Genomic DNA, 12,218 nt, shown 5'->3' on the forward strand with positions numbered 1-12,218 from the left:
GTAGGTAACAGGTATTTATCTAATATGAAAGGTAAACAAAGCACAGTGGGTGAAGATGCAGGTAGGGAAATCTGTTTCAGTTCAATGTAGAAGTAGTAATTAGTGATCTGTTCTTGTCCATCAGGATGCCTTTGCCTCTCCAGCTTCTTCTGTTAGCAACCTGGTACTTGGTTATAGGAATGAGCAAGGGGCGGGGAGCGTGTGGCTCATGGCTGTAATGCTGGCACTTTGGGAGGCAGAGGCAGGTGGATCATATAAGGTCAGGAGTTCGAGAACAGCCTGGCCAACTTGGTAAAACCGGTCTCTACTAAAAATACAAAAATTAGCTGGGCATGGTGGCGCATGCCTGTAATCCCAGCTATTTGGGAGTTTGAGGCATGAGAATCACTTGAATCTGGGAGGCAGAGGCTGCAGTGAGCCAAGATCACACCATTGCACTCTAGCCTGGGTGACAGAGTGAGACTCTGTCTCAAAAAAAAAAAAAAAAAAAGGAATGGACAAGGTCCAGGTCGAGTGAATAATACTCCATCCATCTGGCCACAGTGACTGGTCCAGGGATGGACATATGGCCACAGCCAGGACAATCAGAATCCTTAGCCAAATATTTTCTAACTGAACTAGTCTTTTCTTTCAGTTGCTGAAATTTTTGGCTATGGGCCCAGAACAGTTTGAGAGCATGCTGCCTGCTGCACAGGGGAAGTTCATCTGCAGAAGGCCTTCAGCACAAGTGTTCATAGCATGAATTAGTTATGAGGCGATTGATCGATTAGAGAACATGATCTGTGTGATATTCCAACTGCTATTATTATAACCTTATCCCAAACTAGCAAGTAGAGTAGGAAAAACATAGTTGGAAGCAACACCAGCTGCAATGTCCGAGTGACTTCATGTTTCGTTTATCAAAGCACTGGGTGATAAAGTTGACAAGAATGTGTACAAGTTGTTCTAATGATAAGGGTGGCGGAAATAGTAAAAAAATGGCCATCTTTCTTGAGAAAGAGCTATATATAATGTAGAAATGAAAGATAATTAAAAGCCTAGAAAGCCTTAGATTCAGACTAAGTTAATATTAAATGGTGAGAGGTATTGGAATAATAAAATATAGATCATTAAATAATAAATTTCTCTATGAGAAAAGGAAGAATCCTATAGAAGACTAAAGAGGTCAGGGAAGGGCCTTAGTTAAATTGAAATCTATTAGATTATCCATATGAAATGATTTTTTTAGGTCAAAACTGTCAAATAATAGCAGTTTCATATGATTCTAATATATGGGCTCTGTATTTTGTTATGTCAAATGAGAAGCAAGATGGTTTCTGAGATATTGAATGGCTAATTACAAAGTTTCTGTTTAATATCCCAGGAAAGTTTTTTTTTTTTTTTTTAGGCAGTTCTCGCCCTGTTACCCAGGCTGGAGTGTGGTGGTGCAATCATAGCTCACTGTAACCTCAAACTCCTGTGCTTAAGTGATCCCCCTGCATTGGTCCCCCAAAATGCTGGGATTAAGGTGTGAGCTACCATGGCCAGCAGCCCACAGGCTGGGTGCGGTGGCTTATGCCTGTAATCCCAGAACTTTGGGAGGCTGAGGTGGGTGGATCACCTGAGGTTGGGAGTTCCACACCAGCCTGACCAACATGGAGAAACCCCATCTCTACTGAAAATACAAAAAAACATTAGTCAGGTGTGGTGGCCCATGTCTATAATCCCAGCTACTCAGGAGGCTGAGGCAAGAGAAACGCTTGAACTTGGGAGGCAGAGGTTGTGTTGAGCCAAGATCGCACCATTGCACTCCAGCCTGGGCAATAACAGCAAAACTCCGTCTCAAAAAACAAAACAAAACAAAGCAAAACAAAACAAAACAAAAACAACAACAACAAAAAACAACATAGTGGGATTTAGGAATGCTTCAGGAAGAGGTATTTGCAATGGGTATTGAAGCCTGCTTGAATTAATGATGGAGATGGAATAGAAAAATATTCCAGATCAAGGACAGCATAAGAGAATGCATGAAGAGCAGAACAGAATAAAATGGGTATAGTATTCTACCAAATATGTAAGAAAGGAAAAACAAAGTGCATATTATTTCTTGTATAAATTTTTAAATTTTCTGAATACTCACAAAAAACCTCTTATTGGTGGTTGACTGTTTGAAATGGTATGGATTCCAGGTGGATAAGGACAGAGGTGGAGGGAAGATTTGCTACTAGAACTAGAGGGGTCTAAGAGAAGATTGAGTGCACAGCAGGACTAGGATCTCGTTAGATCAGCAGAAACTTGAATGCTTTTCTATGAGGTTTATAGTTCAGTTTCTTGGTGATGAAGAACCACTGTGAATTTTAAACACAAGATGGACATGATAAAATCTTTATGGAAAGCTTCAGAATTTGTTCTGCAACATTGAAGTGCAAGAAATGTTACATTCCCTTATGTTCCAAAATCAAATCAAATTTGCTTCAGCTCCCATTCGCCAGAGTTGGCAAAAAATCCCAGTCTCACTGGATATGGCAGTGGTGAGGAGGCATTCTTCCCAACCCCTCAACTCAGAATCATGTGAGTTCTGAGAGCTTATGGGTGTCCTAAAGAGGAATCTTTCAGTCTGTGATCTGAACTTTGCTATTTCTTCCTACCCTAGGATCAGGGCCAGCTACATAATTTGCAGGGCTCAGTGCACAATGAAAACACAGAGCCCCTTGTTCAAAAATTACTAAGAATTTCAAAATGGCAACAACCAAGCATTGAACCAAACATAAGGCCTTTTGGAGCACAGGGCCGTGCGTGGCAGCACAGATCACAGGACCATGAAGCTGGCCCTGCCTTGAAGGCAGGTAACCTAGGGTGGGACACACTTCTTTGCCAAACTGAGGTCTAGGAGTCTCAGCTGTATTTTCCCCAAACCTGGTGCTCATTCCGTAGGCCCTGAACTGTTACCTTATCACCACCAGCTGTGATTCTGCCACCTCCAGAGCACTGGTGCCCTGCTTCCTCAGGCCCTCCTCAATTTTTTTAATCATCTAAGGCTGAGTTTCCCTGGAAGGAGAACCTGAAACAAGGACTTAAGTAAGTGCAATAGTTTATTTGAGAAGTTGACCCAGAAAAGAGAGTGAGAGATAAGGGCAGCAGATGAGGGAAAGAGTGCAAGGCAATGCATAGATGTATAAGTGAGCTGGACGCTGCTGACCATGCTACCAGCGATTACTGCTGGAGTCAGAGGTGAGGCCAACAGGATTTAAAGTGTTGAAAGTGATGTACAAGAGGTATCCCTTACAATGCTTCCAAGACTTCAGTGTGCACCAATCACATACAGATCTTGTTAAAATGCAGATTCTGATTCAGTAGGTCTGGGGTGGCACCTGAGATTCTGCATTTCTACAAACTCCCAGGCGCTGCTGGTGCTGCTGGTCTGCAGATCACATTTTGGGCAGCAGGACATGACACCATTCCCTAGATACACCTCAGCCTCAACCCTCAGTGTCTCCTCTTGTCTTTCCCAGAGCTAAGACTTGGTACCCAACCTATTAGCATACAGAGCCTTGGCTGCCAAAATGGCGAAGGAGGCAGAGTTCCCTATCTGTCTACAACCTAGAACTTAATTTCCTCATCAGGTTACCTGGACAGGTCTGTTTTGTAAAGATAATACAGGTGGCACTATGAGGCATGAAAAAGAACCACAGAGAGAGAGAGAGAGAGAGAGACAGCTATAATCAGACAAGCTGATAGAGGCTGAATTGGGGCCCTTTTGGGGATTGGAATGGAAGCAACCAGAGAGACTTTCCAGGGGTTGATTTCAGCCCATGTTAGCAGGAAAGTGAGAAGGAAGGAACAAAGTTCCAGAGTTTTGTCCCTGGATGTGCCTAGAATGATGAGGGCGCTATTAACAGAGGCAGGTGGAGAGCAGCAACAGCTTGTGGGAGGAAAGGAATTCAGTTTTAGCCACTCCAGGTTTCAGGAGCTGTACATCCTTACATCTAAGACAAGTCCTAGGCATCTAGGGAAGAAGAAATGAAATCAAATGGTAAAAGAAATAAATGATGGGCATCCAGTGCATTCAGATGTGAAGTACAAAGTTTTTTAGAAATAAGAATGTAAGGACAAATGTTCACTGAGTGGAAGAAATCTAAAATAATGTAGTGTGGAGAGAGCTGTTTTGGTGGCATAGGGTAATGCTACTAGAAGTCTAGGAGAAATAAAGAAAAAACCTTTGCTTATAAGCAGGCATGTAGCATTTTCTTTTATAATAAACCTTGAAAAATCTTTCAGAAAATCTTTGTGCAAAGCTTCCAAGAAAGCTGATCTGGTCCTTGCCATTGTCTGCTTTGTCATTAAATACAGAATCTGAGGCTCTGGACTTGCTCATCTGGTATCTTTTATGAGCACTGCTTGTACATAAAATATTCTTCTGTGTCCCATTTAATATGGTCACATAAATACATTTAGGTATGCAAGATGTTTTCCCTTAGGGCTTTTTTTAAACTGACAACTTTATGAGGGAAAAAATTCATACCTATAAAACAATCTGCTACAGCTTTTTGGATGTTTCTCCAACCTTATCAGTGTAAACATATAGAATGTACATGTTCACTTTGAGATTGGCTGTGAATCATTGGTGTGTAGATTGTTTAATGACCATGTATTCCTCCCATTTCTGTTCTTATTCCCCTTTGCAATGTGACCTAGAGGTGAAGTTGATTGCATCTCCTCTTGAATCTCTGCTGGTCTTATGAACAGCTTTGCCCAGCAGATTGTAGTTTCTGCTCTTGCCCTCCTGCAATACTGCCATCATCATGTGAAGGAGCTTGGAATAGCCTCCTTGCTATGACAGATCATGTGGAGACAGAAAGGCCCGCTTTCAAACACCAGACATGTGAGCAAGGCCTTTTTACACCATCCAACCTGAGTTGAGCTACCAGATGATCATAGTCACAACAGTAAACCCAGAACAGGCCAACCAAAAAACCATTTAGCTGAGCCCAGCCCAAATTGCTAACCCACAGAATTGTGGACAAATAAAATGGTGCTTGCTTTAAGTCACTAATTTTAGATAGTTTGTACATAATAATAGATAACTGATAGAATTTGGTATCTGATATTTGCTTCTGATTTGGAATCAACATTATTTTTATATAATTTTTCATGTATTGAATAAGTTGTAAGATAATAATTTTAAAAGGCTATACCCAGTTCTATTATGTTATCTTACCATACTTTACTTAAACTTTTCCCAATATTTGGACATTTGGTTTACATAGAGTTTTCTATTTTTAGGGATATTGTTCTAAAATGTTTGTACAAATGGTTTCTAAATTCTTTCCTGTTGTTTTCTTAGAAAAATTTCTTACCAAAAGTGGAATCAGTAGAGGAAAGAATGTCAAATGTTAATTCTCTTTACATATTGCTTGACTGCTTTCCAAAAGATTGTCATCAATTTATAGGGCAGACAGCTGTGTACCTGTCTCCCTGTGCCCACTTGGCAGCTTTTTTTAATTTAGCAATTTTTAAATTGAAATGTGCTATGATCTGAATGTTTGTGTGCCCTCTAAATCCGTATGTTGAAATCTTAATCCCCAAGATGATGGTATAGGAGGTGAAGGCCTTTGAGAGATGATTAGGTGATGAGGTTAGATCCTTGTGAGTGGGATTAGTGCCCTGATGAAAGTGGCCAGAGAGATACCCTTTGCTACTTCTGCTGCTGTTACAGTGAGAAGATGGCCATCCATGAGAAAGCAGGCCCCTACCAGAAACGGACTCTGCCAGTGCCTTGATCTTTTACTTCACAGCCAGTGCCTTGATCTTGGACTTCACAGCCACCAGAACTATGAGAAATAAATTCCTATTCTTTATAATCCATCTAGTTTATTGCATTTTGTTATAGCAGCCCAAACGGACTAAAACAAAGTATAACATTTATGTGGCAAAGTATATAAATATTAACTTTATGGCTTGATTAATATTTACAGATAGACAGAGATGAACAGATAGATAAATATACAGGCTCTGTGTAATCACCCACTCATATGAAGACTCAAAACATTTCCAGCTCTCCAGAAGTTTCTCTTGTGCCCCTTCCCAGTCAATACCACCTGCAGAAGTAACCACATTCTGCAAAATTAATCTATGATGACTTCCACAATCATAGATTAGTTTTGCCTAATCTTGAACTTTATATAAATGGAACCATACTCTTATGTACTCTTGCATGCCTGCCTTCTTTTGCTCATCACTATATCTGTGAAATTCGTCCATCTGGTTGTTGCCTATGGCAGTGGGTCATTCTTTTCATTGCTGAGTATTATTCCACTAAGCGAGTATGCCACATCTTCTTTACACATTCTTCATTTGATGGGCATATGTGTAGTTTTTCTTTTGATGTTATTAAGCAATGATTTAAAAAATTTTTTTCAATTATTTTAACAGCTCAATAGATGTGTGTTGGTGCCTTAGAGGTGATTCATTGATAATATCCTCAATTACTGTTGGAGTGTAGCAGAGGAGGGACTATGAACTAGTTTGAATGAGTGGGCAGGGAACAGAAGATGAAGACTTTGTGAGCCATGCAGAGGAACTTGGGCTTTGCAGCATGAACAGAGGGGAGTCACTGAGGGATTTGAAGCAAGAGAGGGAATTTATCAAATTTGCATTTTAAGGAAATAACTCTGGCAGTGGGAAGGAGAACAGATGATTTGAGAAAAAGACGGAAGGAGGAAGATTCCTAGGCAGAAGGCTAGGCACTAGCACAGGTGAGAGAGAAGCTGGGCATGAAGTAATGTAGTAGCAACAGAACTAGTGTCTGATGGGATTTGGGGGATGAGAAGGTGGGAGGAAGTAACTAAGGGTTTCTGCTGGGTAACTAGGGTGGTGATAGAGGCATGGACTAAGATAAGAAGTAAGGTTGGGGAGCAGGAAAAGACAATACATTGAGAAAGATACCAAGGTTTTCTTGGATATGTTGAATTTAAGATATGTGTGGCATGTCCAGGTCGAGCTACGTAACAGCTGGATATGTAGCCCTGGAATTCGGGAAAGTGGTCCTGTTAGAGATTTCATCAGCACATGGTAGAAAAGTCTGGAAGGTTGATGAAGTTAGTTAGAAAATCACTGAGGGAAAGAAGGCAGGCAGTAAAAAGGGAAGCCAATGAAGGAGGTAACAGGAAAGATGTGGGTCTTAGAAGTTCAGGGGAGAAAAATTTTAAAAAGGGAATACCTACAGAGTGGGAGCCAGATTGCAGTGAGTTGAGGAAATGGAAGGGAGTCATTAGATTTGCCTTTTAAGAAATTGAGCTGCAGATAAGAAGAAAAATGATGGCGTCATGGCCAAGATCAACATCTTCTTCTTTCTTTCTTTCTTTCTTTCTTTCTTTCTTTCTTTCTTTCTTTCTTTCTTTCTTTCTTTCTTTCTTTCTTTCTTTCTTTCTTTCTTTCTTTCTTTCTTTCTTTCTTTTTCTTTCCCAGGGTCTCATTGTGTTCTCCAGGCTGGAGTGCCGTGGAGCAATCAAAGCTCACTGCAGCCTCGACCTCCTGGGCTTGGGTGATCCTCCCATCTCCCACCTCAGGCTCCCAAGTAGCCGGACTACAGGAACACTGCAGCATACCAGCTAATTTTTTACTTTTTGTAGAGATGGGGGTCCCACTATGCTGCCCAGGCTGTAACATCAACTTTTTAATTTATTTTTTAAGTGATAGAGATATGAACATACATATAGGAAATCGAGAATAAGAGATTGAACAAGTATGGGAGGGAGACAATAATTGATGGAATGAGATCCTGGAGTTGAGAGCAGGGGGTGGAGATTATGCACAGAGATAGAGGGATTGAATAGGTAGAAGGCCATTTTATCCTCTGAGACAGGAGGAACCCCGCAGAAGAAAATGAAAATCATCACTTTGTGAAAATACTACCCTACTCAGTGGTGTGGTTTGCCCCAGAAGCTTTCAGTAACTTGGGTATAGGGGATTGTTTGGTTCTGCTACTGTTGACCACTGAGATAGCTTCTAGTTTTTCAATATTTTAAGTAATGGAAAAAGCTTACTTTTCATCACTTCCTTTCTTTCTTAAAAAATATAACATTACTAATACAGTTGGACACCTGATCGCATTTCTTTCTTTTCTGAGGTAATCACTATTCTGAAGTAGCAATGGTGTTCTCATACAGCTAATGTTATATTTTCACTAAGCATGTAGTACCCATAATATAAAGCATTGTTTCATATGCTTTAAAGCTTTAAAAAAAAATGATATGCTACTATATTATTCTGCAACTTGCTTCCTTTATTCATTATCATATTTTTGACATTTATCCATATTAACTCATGAGGAAAAAATGAGCTCTGATGTATTTTAGCTGCTCTGTGTTTTTATTGTCAAAAAATGCCACAGTTTATTTATCCATTCTCCAATTTTGTTTCTAGTGTTTCATTCTTACAAAAATGAACATGTGCAAAGCTTCCTTTGTGAAGATGATTTTCACATTAAAAGAATGTGTATCTTTTTTTTTAGGTAGTATTTTATAAACATCAATAAAATCAAGTTGCTCAACAGTGTTGCTGAAATCTCTTGTGTCTTTACTAACTTTTGTCTGTTCTATCAATTACTGAGAGAAGGGTATTAAACTGTTCAAGCGTGATTGTGGGTTTGTCTATTTTTCCCTTTAGTTCTGTAGGTTTTGCTTTATATACTTGAAACTTTATTACTATATGTATACACATGTGTAAGATTATGTCTTATTGATGAATTGACTCTCTTATCATTAAAATGTCCCTCTTTTTTTTTAGCTTTAAACTCACCATTACACTCAGAATATGTCTGTCTGTTTGTTTGTATATTTATTTATTTATTTTGAGACAGAGTCTCACTCTGTTGCCCAGGCTGGAGTGCAGTGGCGTGATCTCGGTTCACCGCAATCTCCACCTGTGGGGGTTCTCCTGCCTCAGCCTCCTGAGTAGCTGGGATTATAGGCATCTGCCTATAATCATGCCCGGCTGAGTTTTGTATTTTTAGTAGAGATGAGGTTTCACCATTTTGGCCAGGCTGGTCTTGAACTCCTGACCTCAGGTGATCTACCTGCCTCAGCCTCTCAAAGTGCTGGGATTACAGTCTCTTTACTTCTGTTCATATTGCTTTTTTTTTTTTTTTTGAGACAGAATCTCTCTCTGTTGCCAGGCTGGAGTGCAGTGGCACAATCTCAGCTCACTGTAATCTCCGCCTCTCAAGTTCAAGGGATTCTCCTGCTTCAGCCTCCCAGGTAGCTGGGATTACAGGCCTGTGCCACCACACTCAGCTAATTTTTGTACTTTTAGTAGAGATGGGGTTTCCCCATGTTGGCCAAGATGGTCTCGATCTCCTGACCTTGTGATCAGCCTGCCTTGGCCTCCCAAAGTGCTGGGATTATAGGCCTGAGCCACTGCATCCAGCCCATATTCCTTAACTTGAAGTCTGTTTTGTCTGATATTAATATAGCCACTCCAATTTTCTTATAATAAGTGTTTGGTATATTTTTGCCATTCCTTTACTTTCATCCTATATATGTAGTTAAATGTACAGTGTGTCTCCTGCAAATAGCATTTAATTAGGTTTGATTTTTATTTATATATATTTAATTTAATTAATTATTTTATTTTTTTGTTACAGAGTCTTGCTCTGTAGCCCAGCCTGAAGTGTAGTGGCATGATCATAGCTCACTGCAGCCTCAAACTCCTGGGCTCAAGCAATCTTCCCACCTCAGCCTCCTCAGTAATGGGACTACAGGTGCCATCACCACCACACCAGGCTATGTTTTAATAATTTTTTTGTAGAGACAAGGTCTCATCAGGCTGGTCGCAAACTCCTGGTCTCAAATGATACTCCTGCCTCAGCCTCCCAAAGTGCTGGGATTATAGGTGTAAGGCACTGCACCATGCAATATCTTGATTTTTAAATCCAATCTGATAAACTCTACCATTTAATTGGAGCACTTAATCAATTTATATTTAATATAATTATTCTACATATTACAAGTTTTGAAGCCAGAGTGTTGAGATTTAAATTCCAGTAGTCCACTTAAAGTGTGTGATCCTGAAGTTACCTAATCTTTCCTCTCTTTCAATCTCTCTCTCTTTTTTTTTTTTTTTTTTTTTTGCTTCAGTTTCTTCACTTGTAAAGTCAAATGAATAGTAATACCTACATGTTGGAATTTTTTTTTTTTTTTTTTTTTTTGAGAAAGAATTTCGCTCTTGTTACCCAGGCTGGAGTGCGATGGCGCGATCTCGGCTCACCGCAACCTCTGCCTCCTGCGTTCAGGCAATTCTCCTGCCTCAGCCTCCTGAGTAGCTGGGATTACAGGCACGCGCCACCATGCCCGGCTAATTTTTTGTATTTTTAGTAGAGACGGGGTTTCACCATGTTGACCAGGATGGTCTCGATCTCTTGGCCTCGTGATCCACCTGCCTTGGCCTCCCAAAGTGCTGGGATTACAGGCATGAGCCACCGCGCCCGGCTACATGTCGGAATTTTATAGGTGCCTGGTATGTAGTAACAATAAATGTCAGGTAAAATGTGGATTTATCATTGTGTATTGCAGTGACTTTAAGTTTTTATTTAATGTCCATAATAGCTCAAAAGACACTCAGAAAGAAAGCTGATTCCAGGTTTATATTTTCAATCTCACCTAACGGCTATGCAAAGGTTTCTGTTGACAATAGCTAATAGTTGCTATTCCGGTGGCTGAGGTGGGAGGATCACTTGAGCCCACAAGATCGAGGCTGCAGTGAACTATGATGAAACAGGAAATTTTTCCTTACCCCTTCATGGGTGGGAACTGAAATGCGGGTGCTGGAGCTAGCCAGCTGCTTTGACTGGCTTCACTAACTAGGATCTGCTGTGCTCCCCCCTTTGCAGGATGGGGAGCACAGCTGAGTGGGTGCAAGAACTGGGGCGAGTACTTCATGGGTGTGGGCAGAAGCAAAACTTTGTGTGGGCCCCACAGCAGCACCTAGCGGGGAGTACCCATGACCCCTGAAACCTCAGAAGGAATGATACAGGCAGGGCTCTTTTAGCTTTGCCGTTCGCGGATGGCTCAAGTGTTTAACAGCTTAGTGGACCCTCTGCCTTTTCACAAGGGTAGCTGGTCACTGTTACAGCCTTCTGTATCATAAGCTCTTGTCCCGAGTCCAGGAAAAATCAGACCCTACGAACAAATTGAAGGATAGTAAATACAGGGGATTTTATTGCTGACAGAAGTGGCTTGCAGTGGGAAGGGGAGCTAAGAAGCGGTTGGAGTGGGAAGGTATTCTTCCCCTGAAGTCCAGCTGTCTCTGGTCAGACTCTCCTAAGTGCTGCTGTCAAGCTGTCCCTCTGAAGTCAAGTGACTTCTCTAATGTTCAGCTGCTGCTTCTCTCTTTTTCTGCTCTCTGACAGTGGATCCTGGGGTATTTATGGGTACAGGATGTGGGGCGGAATGGGCCAGGGGTGGTTTTGGAAAAGGCAACATTCAAGCAGGGAAAGCGAGAATTTAAAGTTTTCATTTTGGGCCATGGTACCAGGTTTTAGGGTGTGGCCCTCACCAGGGACTCCACCCTTTTCTGCATAGAATTTCTCTGCCCTCGTCCCTATCAATAATCACGCCACTACACTCCAGCCTTGGTAACAGAGAAAGATCTTGTTAAAAAAAAGCGAGAGAGAAAGAAAGAAAGAAAGCAAGAAAGAAAGAGAGAAATAAAGACAGACAGAAAGGAAGGAAGGGTAAGAAAGAAAGAGAGGGAGGGAGGGAGGAAGGAAGGAAGAAAGGAAGGAAGGAAGGAGAAAATAATTTTTCATCTTACCTAATGACAATAATTGTTCCTGTAGAACATGTAATGTTCATGTTTTTTTGCTTTTTGTTTTTTTCCTTTTTTTTTTTTTTTTTTTTTTTTGTTTGAGACAGTCTCACTCTGTGGTCCAGGCTGGAGTACAGTGGCACAATCTCAGCTCACTGCAACCTTTGCCTCCCCAGTTCAAGCAATTCTCGTGCCTCAGCCTCCCAAGTAGCTGGGATTACAGGCACGTGCCACTATGCCGGCCAAGTTTTGTATTTTTAGTAGAGATGGGTTTCACCATGTTAGCCAGGCTGGTCTCAAACTCCTGACCTCAAGTGACCTGCCCACCTAGGCCTCCCAAAGTGCTGGGATCACAGGTGTGAGCCACCGTACCCGACCTTAATGTTTATGTTATTTGATTGTTTTTTGTTTTTGAGATAGACTTTCACACTGTC

This window comes from Aotus nancymaae, unplaced genomic scaffold (genome assembly GCF_030222135.1).
Source record: "Aotus nancymaae isolate 86718 unplaced genomic scaffold, 86718_ANA_hifiasm-v0.15.2.pri h1tg000017l, whole genome shotgun sequence".
Lineage (NCBI taxonomy): Eukaryota > Metazoa > Chordata > Mammalia > Primates > Aotidae > Aotus > Aotus nancymaae.